The following is a 21,536-nucleotide window of genomic DNA, read 5'->3' on the forward strand; positions in this document are numbered from 1 at the left end:
TGTCTGCAGCATGGTGACTTTTCCAAAGCAGTCCAAGACCTCCCATTTTATTAAGAGTATCACCTTGAACGTGCTCACATTCCATCTCACCTCCTTCCTTCCTGCTCACCTGCACAGAGTCTTGAGATCTTCCTGTTTTCCTGCCATCAATTTCCAGCCCTTGTCCTTTTATCTGCTAACCCGGAGCTTTCTCTGCCCTACACCCTACCCACTTCCTGCAGGCCTTGCAGAAGAATATTAAACACAACTGGGGCTGGCACTGATCTTTCAGGAGTCTTGCCCTTTACACATCCCTGTGGAGAAAAGCCTCTGTCCCTTTATTATTGGCATTTGTTCCCTACTCTCTATCATTCCCTGACTGTGTCAATATAGCCCCCATCTCAACTGGTCAGTGGCTCAATTATTTCAAAAGGTCTTTAGTGAATAAAATTCCTTGAAGTCTTGAAAGTTTATGTAGGTGTTTTTCGAACCTTTGTAGCAGCAAAATCCTTAATTACCCTACTGTTGTGCCACCACTGGACATCTAGAAGGGTGTGAGTGTATTGATCAAGTCCAGAAAAGGCACTCAGTCAATGGGTAGCTGATTATGAATAGTAACAAGGAGCCCAGGGGACGGTGCAACACAGAAAACAGCCCTTTCCTGCCTGGGTCACCTTTCAGTCTTTGCAGAATTGGCCTCAGATATAGGCTATAGGGGAGCCTATCTTTTTCATAGGTCACCCTCCATCTTCCCTTTTCAAACCACTCCCCAGTGCAGAGTCCTGATCTCCAGCTTCTGGCTCCCTGCACAAAGTCAGGGAATATGTGTTCTATCCTGTAGGGCAAAAGAAAGCATCACAGTTTTCTGTGGGTGTAGTGATGATGGTGGTGATAATGACGTTCATGATGAAGATGGTGGTGATGGTGATTATGGTGGTGGTGACAGTGACGATGGAGATGATGATGCTTGTGATAATGAAGATAACGATGGTGATGATGATGATGATAATGACGGTGGTGCTGGTGGTGGAGATGATGTTGATGCTGATGCTGATGTGATGGTGGCATCGGTAGCTAAGAATGCAAGGCACTATTCTTAGCAGTTCGCATTTATTAACTCGTTCAATCCTCAGGACAGCTGTATGAGCCAAGTATTTTTTATGATCGATCCCATTTTACAGGTGAGGAAATTGAGGCACAGAGTTGTTAAGTAACTTGCTTAAGGTGACAACAGCCAGCAAAGGCAGAGCTAGGATTTAGACCTAGGCAGTCTGCTCCAGAGCTCCTGCTTTCAGCCACTGCACTAAAGGTATAGACGCTTCAGACTTTGGGGTGGTAAATCTAGAAGCAAATGAACTTGTATTAGTATTGTATCGAGCTATCATTAATTATGTTAAATGACCCCACCAGCAGCGAGGATGGGATGTGAGGAGAGGGGACCGAGAACCCCACTATGCCACACATTTTCTCAGGAAGAACCTTAGGTAGAAAATAAATACAAGCAGAGCTGTTTGGGAGGAACAGGTAAGGAGGCCTGGAGTCTTGTTAAAGACCTTCCCAAAGACCCTCCAAAGTGGCTCTGAAGGCTTTGCCCCCAGATATACTAGGCACTATAGAACTCAGATGAAAAATCCTTTGGTTCCAGGTGTAGTCAATCTACTGTCCACTGCTTATTACCTACCTGCTACCTGCCAGGTACTTTTTAAAAAATGCAACGTGTCTTGCAGCACAAATTCAATTCTACGGAAGTTGCAGTAAATTTTCTTTGGATGTTAAAGAAATCAATTTAAATCCTCAACGCTGCTTTTGGAGTGAGGTGTGATTCTCCTCATGTTATAGGTCAGGAAACTGAGGCTCAGTGCAACCAGCCCAAGTTCACCTGGTCTAAATTGGTGGCAGAGCTGGGGTTGGAGCCAGGACAGCGTGACTCAGAAAACGTACTCTCCCCTGGCTAAGTGGGCTGCTGGCTGTACATCACCCCATGGAAACGAGAGCCTTTGGCTCTCTTTGCGCATGCGCCAACTCGCCCCCTCGGCCTCAGAGGTCTGCAGCACAGTCCTCAGGTGTGATTTTTCTGAGCAACACCTGGGTGGCTGCTCTTGCTCCCACACCCCGTTCATTCCTTCCCCTGTGGGTTATTTCCGAGTCCACAGGCTTCTCTTCTTTACTGCAATCGCCACCAGCTTGGTCCAGATGGAGGCTGAGGGCTGACTCCTCTGTGCTGTAATTCCCCGGGCCCTGCCGTGGCGCTCTTACGGCCGGGGTCACATCTGTGAGCTGACATCCTCTCCAGCTCAGCGGACCCACACTCCTGCCAACCAACCACCCCAATTTCATCCATGAGCTCCTGCAGCTCTCTCAGGTGGATGCCATCTGCTTGCAGTAATTTATCTGCTCTTACTTCTCTCCAATCAGGCTTAGAACATCCTGGTATTGGCCACGGTTTGATCTAGTACCTGTCTGCTGTAGAAGCCATTCTAATAGCCTCTGTAGACCAAGGCTGGAAGTCCATTCAACCTGTTAGCTATTTTCTTTTCATCATTTCCCCTGTCGAGAACATCTATTAGTCATTCCATCATTTTCGGAAACGAAGCAAGCAACGGGGTTGGTGGTTTGTGCCGCCCTTCTAGCAGGGTGCTGACCTTGTCTGTGATCAGGAAGTTGTGTTGCCTAGTGACTGAGAGTATCAGCTACGGAGTCACACTGACCGGGGCTGAAGCCCTGGTCCCATCACTTCCCATCTGGGGAGCTCGCCTGGTTAGTACCACTCCTCTCCTTTTAGGGAGCTACTCCTCCACACTCCATCACAGAGGCTGTGCTGGGGTTGCCAACCGCAATACACAATCTTCTTGGCTGCAGTGATTGGTCCAGGGATGGGTCAACCAGAATCCTTCCCTGAAGTTTTCTAAGTATAGCCTGTTGGGGAGACCATTTCTACACATATAATCCAGAGCTGCTAAGGTCCTGTCATTTCTCCTGTAGGGGTCTGTTTGAAGCAGGTGAGTGTGCTGCCGACAAGCTCAGAGAATGAGAATCAAGAGATGGGGAGGAATTGGGAAACAGGGAGTGAGTAGGAGAGTCTACCCCCCCCCCACTAGAGCTCAGTTTCTGAGGTCTCCAGAGCCAGCAGCGTCACCTGCCTTTCAGTTACATGAATCAATGGGTCCTTCTTTCCCTCTTGAGCTGGTATGTGTTGGGGTCCTGCTGATTGCAACCAATGTGTCCAGACTAATCCAGCCCCCAAATGAGTTTCCTACTGAATCTCTAGAAGTCTTTCCTCTTTAATATGATTAAAAGGCCACTTTTCATGGGACTGGTATGAGAGTCTATTGCAAACTACACAACAAAATCCTGGAGGCCCAACTGTGTCTGGCTATGCCTCAGTGGATTCTCTGCTTCCACCTGGGCAGGCTTTTCTTTCTCTTTCTCCTTTTTCTTTCAGTGATCCAAACTACTCACAAAGCACTTTTATACCTTATGCCCCCTTAAAGGCTGTCAGCCACTTTTTGAGATAGAAATCTACTCATTAGGTCAACAAACCTACTACGCCCAATCGTTGTTCTTGGCACTGGGAAGACACAGGTGGATAAGACAAAGCTCTCACCTTCATGAACTTCCATTCCAGTGAGAGAGACAAACAAGTGAATAAATACACAATATGATTTCAGGTGGCAGTAAGTCCTATGAAGACAAAATAGATCAAGTCAGAGAGTGACTGGGGGCTTGGATGCCATTTTAGACAAGGTGTTCCTAGGTGATTGTAGAAGGCCTTTCTGAAGAGTTGACATTAAACCAAAGACACGAATGAACTCAGGGAGCAAAAGCCACTGGGAAGAGGATTCCAGGGCTGTGTACAGCATGTCCATCGACCCTGAAGCAGGAAGGAGATTCCTAATAATCTAAGAAAGCAAGGCCAATGGTGTGAAAGTGGGGGGCAAGTCTGGGCATTTATTAGCCCATATAGTACCTTCATGTTAATAAGAAAAAGGCAGCCTCTTCTGGGTAGCCTAGCACCAGCCGTCACTGTGTAGGACACAACCTGGACAACTGTACCTGGCAGTCATGAAGAAAGTCTTAGGAGATAAGGTCACAGAGAAACAGGAACCAGATCATGTAGGATATCTCGATACATTGAATTTTACTCCAAGTCAGCACTACTCAAGAGAAATAAAACATGAGCCACATATGTAATTCAAAGGTTTCCCATAATCACATTAAAAAAATAAAAAAGAAACAGGTGAAATCACTTTAATAACATTTTATTTAACCAATCATACAGAATATTAACCTTTCAACATGCAATCAATATAAAAAAAATGAGATATTTAAGTTCTTTTTTCATACTATTTTAAAATATCCAGTATACGTTTTACACCTATACTTGCACGTCTCAACTTAGGTGCTGAATTTTTATCATAAATACTTGATCAGTGTTTAGATTTCATATGCTTACAGTGAGAAGGTAGATGCACATACCCAGATGTCCCAAACATGCTGAAAAGGTTTTCTAATAACTGAATTGGGCATCAGTTTTTAAGCTCAAATTAATTAGACTAAATTAAAAATTGACTTTCTCAGTTGCATGAACCACACTTCACGTGCTCAACAGCTGCCTGTGGCTAGTGGCTGCCATACTGGACAAGGCAGGTCTAAGTGCTCTGGGAACCACTGTAGGCTGGACAACAGGCAGGGACATGAACTTCCCGACCTTTAAGAAGGATCTTTCTGGAAGCTATGTGAAGAACAGCCTTGTAAAGAGCCTAGAATGGAAACTAGGAGACCAGCTGTAACCGTCCAGGCTGGGGATGAGGGAGCCTTGCTTGAAGATGGTAAGGCGGTGGTGAGAGTGGGCAGGTTTGGAATACATTCCGAAGGTTGGGCTCATAGACATCACAGGGAGAGATGGAGAATGACTGCAGGTCAGACTTTCTGGGATATTGATGAAACTCAGCCTTCAGGAGCCCTCACTTGTGTGGGCTTCTCTCCAAGGCTTGGGTTTTGTGCTGTGTGTGGTATTTGTCAGCTTTTTCAAATGTGCTAATTTGTGATGATTTTTTTTCTCATTCTAAATAAATATTCACCTTTGTTCCTGATTTTATTAATAATCTTTTTTTTCTTATTCCAGATTGAATAAGCTTCAAATCCATTAAGACCTGGATCAGCCTCCGCTCTAGGATGTACTAGCCCATTTTGAAGATGTACAAACTGAGCCTTGAAGAGGTAAAAGTGACTTGACTAAAACAAATTGGTCAGCTCTGATTGCATGTTTTCCTGTAATGAGGCACTTTTCCTCCAGTAAGTTGACTTAAGACAATGCTCTGGATTTATAGAGTTATTCATTCTTTTTAATACTCCCTTCATGTTTTCTGAAAGACCACTTTTGACCGTATGATCTGTATCATCTTTCTGAAAGGAGCAGGTAAGTAGGCAAGCTAATTCCTGGGTATGTGCTCCCCCACTTTCCCTCAGACAATGAATTTGTTCTATGATTAGGAAGTGGTCTAACCTGATGGCTAAAATGGGATTTGCAGTCAGATGCCAGGTGTTTGAACCCTGACTCTACTGCTACCTCACTGTGTGACCCTGGGCAAATCACTGTCCCTCTCTGAGCCTCATAATGGTAAAACATGGATGGTGGCACCTACTGTACAGGGCAGTTATGAGGGTTAAATGAGATACTCCATGTAAAACAGTAGCCATTTGCCTTACAGGCAGTGTACTCAGTAGTTAATTGCTGCTATTATTATTACTGTTTTTATTAGTCTATTTTTTGGTGCCTTTCCTCCATGGCTTCCTGGTCCAGTCACTGTAATCAAGGCCAGGGTCCTGACCCACCTGTGCCAGAAAAGAGCCAGTCAGCTGGTCATCCCTCATAAAAACTTGATCTTTGCACCACCTTAACCAAGTGGTCAAACTTGGCGTCGCCAGCGGTGGGACAGCTTGATGTTGTGTGCCCTGATGAGATGCACTGAAACACCTATATCATCTATGTTCTTGTCAGAGTGTTTAACCTGAATGTCATCATGAGGAAACAATCAGCAAATCCAGAAAGTTCTAAAGGACAACCGGCTTGAACTTTTCCAAACAGTTTATGTCATGAGAAACAAACAAAAAGAGGTGGGGGACTATTCTAAATTGAAAGAGTCTGGAGACACAGAAGAACCACATACCATAGGCTAACCCTGATTGGCCCAGGTTCAGGTGAAACAAAAGAAAACAAAACAGCTACAAGAAAACATTCAGGGAACAAACGGGGAAATGTACTAGGTAACTGAATTAATGTTAGTTCTTATAGGTGCGAATTGGGATCAGGGCTATTACCAGTAAAACATGGACAGGAATACCTCCTGTACAGGGCGGTGGAGAGGATTAAATGAGATACTCCATGTAAAAAAAATAGGAGAATGTCTGTATTTTTAAGAGAGGTGTGATGAAGTAATTGGTGGGGGGCTGGGTGATAGGAATGGTTGCTCAAGGAGAGAGACAGAGATGAGATGGGGAGGGAGAGAGAGAGAGAGAGAGAGAGAGAAGGAGGGAGGGCAAGGGAGAGAGTTAACACAGATAAATCTAGCAGAAAGCTACATGTGTGTTCATTGTACTAGTTTTTCAACTTTGCTGTAAAGTTGAATTTTTTTCCAAAACAGTAAAGCCACTGACCTTCAAAGCCATTGACCTTTACTTTCTGTTCAATAAGATATTTGGCCTACCTATGCAGGGCAATGGAAGGTTTCCATCAATACCAGGTCTAAATTGGCTTCTTTGCTAATACTGTTAATGTTGCTGTCTAATCTTGGTCATCCCCATCCAGGGCATGGCTGTGCATGGGTGGTGAGTGGCCCAAAGTGTTATCATGTGAGATGGAGTTTCCACTCACTGGGATTCCCTAGCACACCCTTTTCCAGGTGAGTCCGGGGGCCCCGCTGCTATCTGCATCATCCTTTTCCAAGCAGCTTTTCTACTCCCATCTGCTGTCTCTCTCCTTCTTGTATCATTTTTGGCCTGGAAGCCCATCTCATCAATTGTTTCCCTGCCACCGGGTCTCCGAGATGCCAGCTACATTAAGATCTCCATTTTTCTGCCAAGGATCCATATGAGCTGTCTTGTTATTAAGGCTCCTGGCTTTGGGATATATAACCTGGCTTTGTTTATTTGGCTGCTCTCTGCCTATATAATGTCTCATTCGATGGGTCAGCTTCTGTCTATTCCGTTTATTCTTTTTAGGAAGGTTACAAGGCTTTCCTCCTGGCCTCTATAACAGAAGCCTCATCAATCCTTATCACTTTCTGGCTTCCTCCCATTTTATTTTAAGTTTGGAAAATCCAGTAAAGGAAATGGTGGACCTTTTAAAACTCCTGTAATAGAACCTGTATTAGTTGAGCTGTGATAGCAAGAGAATCATTTGTATTATAATTAATTGTTTCTCTGTACGTATCCTACTCTAAGCTATAAGTTCCTTGAGGCCAGGGGCTGTGTCTTATTCCCTAACCCCAACCCTCAAATTGCGTCTGGTACATAGTAGGAACTCAACAAATGTCTGTTGAATAAAAGAAACATTCCTATAGCTATAATCATAACCGCTTGTTAATTGGACAGTCATTCAGAAGGAGCAAGCCATTTTCCCTTAGACATCCAAAGGCTAACGATTCAGAAAGACCTCTCTGCCTCAACGCCATCATTAAGCAAAGGGAGTGTTTGCAGGGGAGTTTTCTGGGCTCAGGGCCTGGGAAAGAAGAGCGAAGGACAACGTATATTTATTGACCTGCTACTGCCCAAGGCCTCTGCTTTCATTCAATAAACCCTATTGGGAGCCAGTGTTCCAGGAACTCGTGAGCACCAATGAAAAAAAGATGAAGGGCCATTGACTGCTCTTAAGGAGCTCCCAGTATCTTAGGGAAGGAGGACCGAAGTACACAAGCGCTAATCAGACAAGACAAAGAGAAATAAGTGCCATGAGAAGAAAGATGAAAACATGACCCAGAGTCCTGTTTCTGAAATGATCTCAAAGGCTCTCGGGATAAGAAATCGGCAAAACAGTAAGAACAACAATATTGGTGGTGGTTGTAATTACAGAGCATTTTGACAAGATGTAGATTCTCATCTACCATGAAGCATGAAACAATTCCTCATTTCGTAGAGGAGGAAACCAAGGCTCACGGAGGGACAGTGACCTGGCCCAGATCTCCCAACCAGGGGGTGGCCAAGCTTGGACCTCTGCCACTGCTTTTTCTCATTTATCTCTGAGGAATTGGTGTGACTCAGTTGGCCTGGGGTCTGACTCAGTTGGCCTGGGGTCACTGTGTTTCAAAAGCTCCCAGAGTGATACTAATGAGAACCATTGTGTATTAATCATATATTTTATTCTGTCTTTTTGATGCTTTGCTATCTTGGGAACTTGCAGACCCTGGAGGGACTGCTCTCCCAAGGTTAACCAATTCCTAGCGATGGTAAACAACTCCCCTGTGAGCGTGCCTTTCATGTGCAAACCAGCCAACCCAGAGCCCACACCCCAGCCCCTCCTCCATGGGGCTCCCCCACTCTGGGCCACTGTCCCCCTACCCTCATCACCCAGGGCAGGTACCAGACAACCAGGGATGGGCCCTGTGCCCCAGAGCCCGCTGGAATGATCCAAACCAGCCGATCCTAAGCCTGCCCACCCTGCCGCACCTGTTTCTTTCCCAGACAATAACGATAAAGGCCTTTGCTACGTACGGTTTCCCCTTCTCCCTCTGCCTCCTGAGTGGCTCTGGTGCTTCCCTGTGCTCCCCCATCCCCCCTTGGCGTTGGCGTGCCCCTTCTTTTGGGAACTGTGAGTATAAAAAACTGTCTCTCCAATAGCAGTTGTCTCTGGATCTGTTAGCCTTGCCATACCTAAATAATAGAAACATCTTCTATATTTTAAGAACGGTGATATAAGGAATGGAACCACTAATGGCTTTGCAGATCCCCAGGAGTTGGGGATCACCCCATTGAGAGGTCTCTCCTTCCTCTTCCCCCCAAACAGAGTGGCTTCCCTATTATCTAGTTTACAGAGTAACCTTTTCAAACATCATTCAGGTCATGGCTCTCTCTGGGTCGAAACACTGCCACGACTCCCCAGAGCCACAGTTGTTACGGCCCCCTCGCCCTGTGGACCAGCTGACCTCGCCCTGGCACGCTCTCTTCCACCAAACTGGCCTCTTTGCTACTCCTGGAACCCTCCAGGCAGGCTCCCTCTTTATAGCAGTTCCCTCTGCCTGGAACACTTTTCCCCAGATAATCCCCACAGCTAAGCCCTCCCTCCCTGCGCTTCGCTGAAATGCCATCTTCAGGGGGGGGATACCCTTGAATATACGATGTAATTGATTATGCTTCCTGCTTTGCCTCTCCTATCCTCCCCTCCCTATACCCTTCTGCGTGTCAGCCCCGCAGACCAGAACTTTGCTGGCTTCCTTGATATATTCCAAGGACTCAGGAAAGGACATGGCACAGAGAAGGCACTAAAATGATTATCTGTTGAATGAATACATTTCCACCTAAGATTTTGTTGCACAAACTTCCTTAATTAAAAGAGTTGGCAAATGACTTGCCTAGATCTCTTTGACCATCTTCAGACTGAGAACCCCCTGGATCTGCAGGGCAGGGGTAAAGAGTATTTGTTAAAATGTCAAGGTAGGGGGTAGTCTTCTAGCCAGGACTTTGAGGACGGCCAAGAGAATGTCACTTCTGCTCTGGGCAAGATGGTGTCTCAGTTATAAATAGTAATAATCTTCGAACACCAACCAAAGGAAATGAAAGATCCTGGGGGAAAACGTCATTATTTTGATGTAAGAAATCGAGCTGGTGACATCTCTGTTAGGGAGTAAATGAGGAGAAGACGGTACACGTGGAAATAATATTTTAGATTTTCAAAGAGCCCTTGACAGGGTTCTGCACCAACATCTTTTTTTTTTTTTTTTTTTTTTTTTGCCGTACGTGGGCCTCTCACTGTTGTGGCCTCTCCCGTTGCGGAGCACAGGCTCCAGACACGCAGGCTCAGCGGCCATGGCTCACGGGCCCAGCCGCTCTGCGGCACGTGGGATCTTCCCGGACCGGGACACGAACCCGCGTCCCCTGCATTGGCAGGCGGACCCCCAACCACTGTGCCACAAGGGAAGCCCCCAACATCTATTTTTAAACCTTTAGTTAGCATAGGATGGGGTGGGCAGTGTGGGATGAGAAAGTGACTTAGAGACAGGGAGGAAAGAACAGTAATGAAGAGGCAGCTCTGGCAGGAACAGTGTCAACTGCTGGGACCCCGGCGAGGAGCCCTGGAAATGGTCCCTTGTGATGTTTCTGCAAACGATCTGGAAGAAGACGTGCCCAGTGAAGTCATCTCTCGGTACGTGACCTTGGCCCTTCCTGGGTGGTAGAATGTCAGGCCAATGGAGTTGAACGGTGGGAGTTCTTCAGGGCTGAGTGCGTGGGCAGGGAAGTGGCAAATGAGCTTCAGTGGGGCAAACCCTGGTCATGCATCCAGGGAAAAGTAATGTGGAGCTGTCAGCCAGGGCCCAGGGAAAGGTCTGGGCCGGCACTGTGCACTATTTCTGGAACACATCAGGCAAGACACAAACAGAATACTGGATCTTCCCAGGAAGGGCATCAGGTCGTTGAAGGACATAGTTCGTTATCCCATTGCTTCATGAAAGCCCTCATTTCCCGCCGTTCTCCCCCCGTGCCCTACCCACCTTTGCTGGGGGTTCCTTTTAACTTTCCTTGCCCCTCTTCCATAACTCCATGCTTTGGAATGTTGTGTTGCCCTCCGCAGAGAGTATAACACCAGCTTGTGAGTTCCTGGTACCCCTGTAATCCTGACGCAGATGCCTTGAGACCTCCCCCGACTATAGGTCCCCCTGTCACTGCTCAGAGTTAATCTTGCCTTCTCTGTGTTCATTCCATTCTCTGCTCAGACCCCTGTTGAAAGTGTGTAAAGGTGATCTGCTGAACGTTGGCCTCTTGCAAGGTGAGCTCCTTAAAAGTGAGAAATGTTTTATATAGTAGGTGCTCAGTGACTATTTATGGGGTGCACAAAAGGAGAGCAGACCTATGCTGTGTATCTCAAGACAGACACATGGAGATGGGAGACGTCCCAAGTCAGCCACTCTGACCCTCGGGAGAGAAGGGCCACAGTAGGGAGGCAGGTCTCTTCAGCCTGGAAAGATGATGGCAAAAGTGGACACCAGTAACATGTGGAAATCCTTGAAAAGTATAGAGAAGATGAACAGGGCCCTGCTCACCACATCACAGAATATTGGAAAGGGGAGGCAACACTTGATGTTTAAGAAAATCTTTAAAAAAAAAATCCACATAAAAGAAAGCTGCCTTAAATCTTTCTGGCTAACAAAGCATCCTAATTTTAAAAAATCAACTTTGTTTTGGTAAAATTTGCACACAATTAAATACACCCATTGTGACGGCACGGTTCAGTGAGTTTTGACAAATGTATACAACCATGTAACCTATCTGCTTTCTATCACTGTAGACTAGCTTGCCTGTTCTAGAACCTCATACGTATTTTTAGTGTCTAGCTTCTTTCCCCCAGCTGTGTGTTTTTGGGATTCATCCCTGCCGTTGCCTATATCAGTAGCTGCACCTTTTCCATCGCTGTATAGTATTTCATTGTGGGGCCACGGTACAGTTTGTTTATCCATTTAGGTATTGAGGACATTTGAGTTGCTTCTAGTTTGTGTCTATTTTGCACAAAACTGCTGTAAACATTTGTGTCCAAGTCTTTTTGTGGATAAGACACAGAGTTCATAAGTAAAATAAAAGAGACAGAATCCCACAGTTGGGAGGGAAAGTTGATAGGAATCTTAACTCTTGCTGGATCCAACCCTCTGCCTGCCGCTTTTCCTTCTCTCTCATATTCCTGAAATCCAGCTGCTTGGTCTTCACTTGCTCCACTGACAGGGAGCTCACTACCTCTCAAGGCAGCTTATTCAGTGTGGGGAGAGCTCCAATTGCTAGAAAGTCCTCCCTTAACTGAATTTCGACTCACCATTGGATAGGCCTCCCCCAATGGGTGCTGAAATTAAGTCCAATAACTTGTCCACACAGTCGGATATTTAAAAACAGCCACCAGATCCACGTCAAGTCCTCCCCATTTTAGTCTACTTGTCCTTTGTTCTGCCATCATTTTCACTGGAGATTTATGGCTCTAGCTTGCGGCCATCTCTCTTCAGCTGCATCACCAAGAAATGAACACATTGCTGCAGCTGTGGCCAGGCTGACCCAGCTCTGGCCAGCTTGTCCTGCTCTCTGCACACCACACTGACCCCACATTAGCCCAGGACCACTGCCACATGTTGCACACCTCCCCCATAGTGCTCACAGGCACCCAGAGAGCAGCCTGCGGCCACGTGTTGCTGTTAAACCACGTCCCCACCCTGTCCTCTCCAGTGGGGAGCAGATTTATGGAAACGATACACTTGAAACTACAAATAGCTTTGAAAATGATTCGGACAACTTCATGGCTGAGAGACTCATAATGGCTTATTATGGCAAACTGGGATGTTCTGTTGCACATTTCATGCTTTTCCAGCTGACAACAGGATAAATAACTGTGTTGGACTAGATGGTTTCTCAGGCCCCTTCCAGCTCTCAAATTCTGTGATTCTTGGTCCTCCCAGCAAATGTTCTTCGGTGCCACTGTTGGCCCCAGAATGAAGCCGACTGGGCCAGGAAGCTGACTCAGTTGTAATGGTTTTTGAAAGGAAAAGAAGGGAGAGAAAAGAGAAAAGATGCAGAGGTAGGAAAAAGCAGCATTACTAAAAATTCCAAACATCTCCTAGTGTGAGTTCGATAAATGCTGTCCGCCCCTCATGTGGGAGGAGAGAGCTGCGGGTACCATCTCCACATTAAAACATAACATTTTCGTTTACTTATTATTTATTATAAAGAGAAATGTATTCAGTCTAGAATTCCTAGAATTTTTAATGAAAAAGTCACCTGTAATCCTATACAGGAATGACCACCATTAATATTTTGGGGCATTTTCTTCCAATCATTTTTTAGTATTTATCTGTCTTTATAGCCAGCCAGCCAGCCATCCATCCAAAGTATACCCGTGTTTTCCACATTTAAAAAAAAGAAAGAAAGAAAGAAAAATGACATAAACAATTTCCCCCACTTATCCTGACCATTTTCCCATGTCATTAAATATTCTTTGAAAATATAGATCTAACAATTTCACAGTATCCCACGAAGCAGATAAGCCATAATGTATAATAATTTCTACTTTCAGACATTTAGGGTGCTTCTGACTTTTTTTCCTATTACAAACAATGCCAAGATAAGCATTCTTTGTGCATGAATCTCAGCATTTTCAATTATTTTAAAGATATATTTACTGGAATGTAATCTTGGGCCAAAGAATATGAACTCTCTCAAGGATTTTCATATACATGTATCACCAAAGTACTTTCCATAATCTCTAGGCGACCCTGCAGTCATGCGCCTCCTTCATTTAATAACTTTTCAGAATGATGGAGTTGATCAACTCTGAGCTTCACTTCCTAACTGAATAGAACACAGGAGAGTGAAAGGTAAAAACACATAATAAATGTCCCATTTGGGGCTGAGATGTCGAGGAGCACAGGTGGGCAATGATATGTCCCTGAAGCAAGACTGTGCCTGTAGCCGTGATACCTAGTCATTCACTGTATCAGTTTGCTAGGACTCTGCCATAACAAAACACCAGGTTGGGTGGCTTAGACAACAGAATTTAATCCTTTCACAGTTCTGGAGGCCAGAAGTCCGAGATCATGGTGTTGGCAGGCTCCTTCCGAAGTCTCTCTCCTTGGCTTGCAGACGACTGCCCACTTGCTACCCCTTCACAGGGTCTTCCTTCCGTGTGTGCATATGCCAGGTTTCTCTTTGTGTGTCCAAATTTCCACTTCTTATAAGGACACCAGTCAGATTGGAATAGGGCCTGCCCTAATGACCTCTTTTTAACTTAATTACCTCTTTAAAAGCCTTATTCTCAAGTATGGTCACATTCTAAGGTACTGGATGTTAGGGCTTCATGTATGAATTTTGGGGGGACACATAATGCCTAGTAGTAGAAGGAATGGTTGATGTGGAGGGCTGTGTATTTCTGATCTGAAGCACGGCTTTCTAAGGCAGGACTTCTGGCCCTGCAAGGTACCTGTTTTCCAAGTATCTCCCAGAGTCCTCAGGGATTACCTCTGGCAGACTGTATTGTCCAAAATGGCTATAACAGTATTTCCCATCTTGCCTGCTTTTCTTCAATGTGACTTTCTCCCCCCCCGCCGCCACCGCCATCAGGAGGGAGCATCAGAGGGAAGAGATATGGGAACATATGTATAACTGATTCACTTTGTTATAAAGCAGAAACTAACACACCATTGTAAAGCAATTACACTCCAATAAAGATGTTAAAAAAAAAAAAAAAAAGAGGGAGCATCTAATTCTCCTTCCTCTTGAATCTGGACCGGGCTTAGTGAATCTCAACCAACAAAGTGCAAGGGAAGTGATGCTGCATAGTGATGCTGCGCTGCTGCATATGCCTTCCAAGGCTAGGTCATAAGAGGTCATGCAGCTTCCAGACATGTGCTCTCAGATGCTCCCTCTCGGAACCCAGCTGCCAGGTTGTGAGGAAGCCCACGTCCTATGGAGGAGCCACATGTATGCGGTCTGGTTAACAGTCCCGACCGAGCGCAGCCTGCAAGTAATCCCGACTCAGGTACCAGACGTCGAGTGAAGAATTTCCGGATGATTCCAGTTCCAGCCATTTCCCGGCTGTACCCTGATGAAACTCCTCACCCTCAGAGCCTGTGAGCAAAGGGATTCTTTTACACCACATTTTGGGGCAATGGCACTGAAGCCAAAAGAGGGACTGTGCCATATTTGAAGTTATTCCACTGGTAAATGATGGAACTCGACTAAAATCCAGCCTTCACAATTTTCAGTCCAGAGCTCAATAAACAAATGTTTATTGTTTACGTGAACCACACACATCTTGGGGCACCAGGGAGAGAAAACAGTGACACTTGCATATAGCTCCCGAGTGCAGAACAAGGACCAGCAGATGGACATCACAGAAAGGCTGATTACAATTCAGTGCAAGTGAGACTAGTAACCAGAGCTTTCGCCAAATGGAATGATCCTGTGGGTTGACAGGGAGGCACTGAGTCCCTTGGGCAGACAACTGGACTTAATATGTGTTAAGGTCAGTTCCAACTCTCGCATTCAGCTCTGAGATCCCATCACTTCCATGCCTTTTCCCCAGAGGGATTTAAGAGCTTTCTTTTATTTGACTTAAAACTTCCTCTTATAAACAAGATGCCCTTTAAGGTTCCCATTAATCAGTTTTCATGATGCTGTCTGTACAGTATTTGTCCTGCCTGCCCGCAAAGCAGGAGACAGCATCAGGACATAGGTTCAAATCCCAGATCTGGGATTTGAACCTGGCTGGGTACCCCAGGGCAAATGATTTAAGTTTACTTGGCCTCAGTAAAGTGCAGAAACACATTTCCTATCACACAGGGATTGTCGTGAGGATTAAATATAGTGCTTATGTGAAAACCAGGTGGAAAGATGTCTATTGAATCTGTTGCTAAAGTCTCTCCCTTTCTCCAAAGTAAATATCTCAAAATTCCTACACTCTGTACTTTCAAAGTTGGCCAATTCCCCTCCTCTTTCCATCCCTAAAATAACTAGGTCCCCTGTTGAAGAGAGTGATGAGAGAGAGAGAGAGAGAGAGAGAGAGAGAGAGAGAGAAGATATCAACTGTATCTTCCTTAATTTCTCCAACTGCTCACCAAGTAGGCTGTGCCCACTGCCCCTGTCCCCAGCCTCCCTTTACAGTGGACTGGATGGCCCTTCCCTGTATAAGATCAAACCTTCACTTGCCAGGACATTCCCAGGGATCTTCAGGACCCTGAGCTATTGATTACCACTCCTTCCTCCTGGGTCTCCCTTTCTACAGAAAAGAAACTTCCCCCAAGCCCAAATCTTCTTGCCATCTTCTGCCCGCACCTTCGCACTAAACCGTTTGAAAATGTCACTTCCATCCCCCACTCACTCCTCTATCACCTGGCACGGGCTCCCAATGAAACTGCTGTCACAGGTCTGGGAGAACATCCTTGTCACTAAATCCAGGGATCACTTTTCAGTCCTGAGCTTCTGGACACTCAGTCGTCTTTGCCATTGTTGATTCCATGAAGTCACCCGTCTCCCCGTCACTCGGACACCACCATCTTCTCCTGCCTTTCCCCCTACCTCTGTTCCCTCCTTCTCAGTTTACCCCCAGATCCACGTGTCTAGTGATCGTATCTGTGTGAAGATGTCCCACAGACATCTCGTATCTAACATATTCAAAATTGAATCAGGTGTTCCTCTCACCTTCAACCCTGCAATTCCGTTCCTCCACCTGTGTTCGTCACTCTCTTAAGAAGCAGAAGGCTGTTTTTCTAGCTGCCCAAGCCAGAAAACAGGTGTCATCTTTGACACCTCCCTTTCTCAAGTACGGATCCTACCTTCTAAATAGTTCCTTTATCTGCCTCTTCTCTCCCATCCCAACTGTCACTATCATTTCCTATTTCAATTGCTGCAACTGTCTCCTTGCAGGTCTCCTGGCTTCCAATCTTGCCCCACTCCAATCCAACCCACCGCCTGAATGATATTTCTAAAAATGTATCTGATTATGTAGTTGCCTGTTACAAACCTTCAGTAGATGTTCGTTGTTCTCATGCTGAAGTTCACTCTCTGGGCTTCTGCACGTGGTGCTCCCTCTGCCTGGAACGCCCTTCCTTCTGCTCCTCGCTGTTGATTCAATTCCCACTTATCCTTCAGGTCTACATTTAGACTTGACTTCCCCTGGAAATTTTTCCCTGATCCTCCAAGGTGGTGAGATCTTTTCTCAGCTGTTCCCTTAAGTGCTTTCGCTTATCATACAATTACTGTAATTGTTTGTTTCTCTCTTGCCTAGCACTGGGGCTGGCACAAATCAGGAATTTAATAAATACTTGTTGAGAAGTAAGAATGGATGGAATTACTTGCCAATGGGTCTCCAACTTGAGCATGCACCAGAATCACCTGGAGAGCTTGTGAAAACACAGCCTGCTGGGCTCACCCCCAGAGATTCTGATTGGAGTTTGATCCTGTAGCCTGGGATGATGCCCCAGAATTTGCATTTCCAACCAGGTGATGATAATGATGCTTGTTTGGGACCACACATTAAGAACTTCTGCTTCATACAATTTAAAGCAGTCTGAAAAGTGAAGGACAATTACTCTTAAAGAAGGCTGGTAGAAATTTTTGGAAGCTTTTGGTAAATCTCCGGTACCTCTCTTCTTTGCTGCTTTCTTAATAGGAGCATTTCATGAGAGAGTTTAGTCTCTGAACAGATTCTCAGGAAACTGGGTAGGCTCTAAGGTGACCAAAGCACACGCCCTGTAGGGATCAAAGGCAGCACCTGGTGGTTTGTTAATGGGTTGCTAGGCAACGGAACAAAGGTGAGGGTGAGGGTAGGATAAGCAGGTGGTGGAGATTTTCCAGTGATACTAAGACATTCAGAGGGTGTCTATCAGAAGACCATGGAAACCAGATGTAAGGGATCCCCTTGATCTTTGCCTTGATTTGCACGTGGATGGGCACATGCGGAGAAGTTCCTGCTTTATGTTACAGCCTCTAATAGGATCGGGGAGTATTTTTCTCAGAAGAGCCACTGAGAACCCATGAGGGACATTTCTTAATGAATGATAGGAAAGAAATGACTTGGGCTCATCACCTTCTGCTTTTTAAAAATAAGCTCTTTATTTATTATGCAATATATATTCACATTTGAAAAATTTTAAAGTAGAGAAAATCATATAATTCCATAACCCCTAAAGGAAACATTAAAGTTTGGCATTCATCCTTTCAGAAAAAAAATAAAATGAACATAAAAGGGATTATTCTATTTACACTTGTTTTATAACTTTATAAGAGGACACTTAACTGAATATTGTGGACATTTCTGTACTGATACTTTTCTTCTTTTTTTTTAACAGTCAACGTGGGATTTTATTGTGTGGATGCACCGTATTGTACTTAACCTTCCTGGATGGGGATTAGGTTGCTTTCCAGTTTTGCTATTATTAACAATGCTGCAGTGGACAACCTTAAACACACATTTGTGCATTTGTGAGGTGGAATGTCTAGACCAAAGACAATTATTATTTAAAGTTTAGCTACAGATTGCTGGTTTCTCTCCAGAAAGGCTGTTTAATTTGTATTTCCACCCATAACATGAGTACCCATTTTCACATACCTTCACCAACACTTGCCATTATCAGTCCTTTAACATTTTTATAAGCCCTATTACTTTAATTTTTCATTTCAAACTCTTCAAACATTGATTTTCACTTTGTATTTCTCCCAGACTTGCCTGTTCATGTGCTTTGCCCGTCTTTATATTACGAATTGTTCATCAATTTTTCATACTGACTTATAAAAGCCATTTGTGTAGTTTGTTGTGTGTTTCCCTTGACTTTTTTTTTTTCACAGTGCCATGAGTGTTTTTTGGGTTTTAATTTGTATACAGTTGAGGCTATTAATGTTCTAAGAAGATGCATATTTTCCTTTTAAAATAAAAAGTAAAATTATAATTCCATCTTTAAAAAAACCTTCCCTTTTATTTCATGGCCCATTATGGGCAAAAGAAGGAAGAGAAAGGACAGAGGAAGCAAAGAAGGAATATAGGAAGATAAAGAGAGCCGTATTCATCACGTTTATTAAATTCCCAAGAGACAGGGAGTGAGTCTCAAACTTTAATTTACATGTGAATCACTTGGAGATCTTGTTAAACTGTAGATTCTGATGCAGTAGGTCCACGAAGGGACTGAGATGTTGCATTTCTCACCAGCTCCCAGGTGAGGCTGATGGACCATGGACCACACCTGGAGGAGCTTTTATTTATGAAGAGTGGAAAACATCGGCCGGCTCAGTGAACAGTCCTAACTCCACTTCAATTATCATTTGTTTTGAAAACCTCTTCTCTAAGCAAGCAGGGGAAACCCTAACTTCTTGTTCTGGAAAATAGTAAACCACTATTTTTTTGAAAGAAAAATGACTGCTTTCATGGAGTAACATGACTCCACTTCATGGTCCTTTAAAATACGTACACGGCTAAAGATTTTTAAACACGTATAACATGTTCACTTCTTGAGACCTTCTCGTTGGGCTGGATAAAATTAAACTGAGAAATTAATTGGCCCTTTTGGGCAGAAATATTCCAGTTCTGTGCTGGCTACCTCCTCTCCCCAGCATTATAAAGGGGTTTCTCTGTATTATTTGTTTGAGAAAGAATACCTACAGTCCACACATACTCCCTAAGACAGTAACCTAATGGGTCATGTAAGAGGCAACACTGTCTGGTGTGGAAGAAAAGTCTTAGAATTGCACTCAGGAGAGCTGGATTCCTGCTCTGGCTTTATCACAGCTACATTGCATCTATTCAACTTCCCCGGCTTGGTTCCTTCAACTGTAAAATGAGACACCATTAGAGCCTCACTTACCCAGGATGATATTGGAATAAAAAATTTCCCAGAGGTGTCTCCAGACCTTTTGGAGTAACGGTGATGTCAATGCTTCTCTGACAACCTACAGCATACTGGCTTGGCTTTCCAATTTCCAAGCAAGTTTCCATGAAGGTTTCTCTGAACGGCAAAGTCAATCCCAGCAAAAGAGGCTCTGGGCATTTTTTGAGTGTCCTGATGTCAAGAAGTTGCCTGAGCCATATTCATGCCTATGCTGTAAGGGTATGTGGGCGTGGGTTGCCATTTGCAAGGAAAGTAATGGGCATATATTTCTAGATGAAAGGAAAAGGTTAAATGTGGACTGGACTCAACTGGTGGGCATAGCAAGGGTGGTTTGCTTCATAACAAGGTGGTATGAGGAAAGGCAAACTAGCATTTATTGAGTGTGAATTACCTCACTCCTTTGCAACTACCCTGTGAGGTGGGAATTATTCCTAATTTTTTATAGGAACATAGAGCCAGCAATTTGCTCAGATTTCACAACTAGAAAGAGTGGAGTTAAGATGTCAAAACCCTCATCCGCTCCACTGGTGCCTCACCCCCATCTCTGACCAAAGCAGAGGTGCTCAGCAGTGAAGCCACTTCACTCCTTTGTCCTGTTTCCCCCACTGCACGTGGGACAGCCCCTTTCACACAGCCGGGGTGGGGTGGGGATGAGTGTGATGCTACCGCACAGGGCTGGCCCACGGGAGGGTTCAACACACGGTAGGCATGGCTCATTTCCCCCTCTAGACTCTCATATAACCCTGCGAGTTAGAAGAGGCCAAGGGCTGCTGCCGTGGAAACTGCAAGACCCCTCCCCCCACGCCCCTCGTCCACGTGTCCTTAGGACACCACTGGTCCACAGGGCTCTGCTGTGCTGTTGGAGTTGGTGCGATACGGTCCCAGAAAATACGCTGGCTTTGGGTTGCATGTCACTTCCCACCCTCCTGGCATGGTGTGGGAAGCAGGCAGAGGGCAGGCCCTGGGGTCAGATCCAGTTCAGAATCCACCTCCTCTAATTGGCTGCTGTCCTCGGTCCTCAGTTTCCCCATCTTTCCTCATCTTTCCTTTATAGAGTCATTGTTCAGACTTAGCAGAGGTTGGGTAGCGCACAGTAGGCGTTCTGGAAGCGGGAGCTAGCTCCCACTCAGGAACCTCGGGCCACAGTGACCCGCTGTCCACTCTCCCGCCTGGGGCAATAAACGGAGTAACAGCAAACCGGCACCCAGTGCTTCCTGGGGAGCCAGCGCCGAGCGAGGCGCACGCCCTGACCCGCTGCCATCACCACTTAGTGATCTCACTCAATTATCACACGCCCCAGGGTCAGACTGTGTGTCACCTTCCAGGCCCTCCTCCCACAAAAATGCTGGCCTCCCAGCCTCCAGAGCGCTTAGTTCAACCCATAAACTCCGCTAATGCTTACCACATGCTGCGGAGCTCCGGCGACCGCGCCCACTGCCCTTCGCGGAGGCCCCAGGCCCTGCGCCAGGAGACTCTTCCCACCGGGATATCCACCCCCTAGAAGACCCTCCCCCTAGGGGACCCTTCTCCTAGGAGACCCTTCCCCTAGGGGACACCCCCCAGGAGACCCTCCCTCTATGAGACCCTCCCCCTAGGGGACGCTTCCCCTAGTGGACCCATCCCCTAGGGGACCGGCCCACCCCACGGTATGAAGCGGCCGGCGCTGTGCTCCCCGCAGGCCACCCATGACCTTGGACGCCCCTACAAAGCCTCTCAACAGGCTGCGTATCTGCACCCACAGGTGCCTTTTGTTGTTGGGAATTGAAAACCCGATCAAGCGTGTTTCTCGTTTGCAATCCCCGCAACTTGGCGCATAACCACGCGAACACGGAGCCTGCAGGCGGGAGGGGCGGCCCCCACGGGCGGCGGGGAGGCCGGGCCAGGGCGCCGGGAGGGCCGCGCCCAGTTGTTCTCGCCTGCAGCCTGCAGTCCGCCGGGCCCTCGGCCGCACGTGCGAGCCCACCTGCGCGCCGGCACTGCTGGGCGGGACGAGGCGGG

The sequence above is a fragment of the Lipotes vexillifer genome, unplaced genomic scaffold (genome assembly GCF_000442215.2).
Source record: "Lipotes vexillifer unplaced genomic scaffold, Lipotes_vexillifer_v1.1 scaffold1451, whole genome shotgun sequence".
In the NCBI taxonomy this organism is placed as follows: Eukaryota; Metazoa; Chordata; class Mammalia; order Artiodactyla; family Lipotidae; genus Lipotes; species Lipotes vexillifer.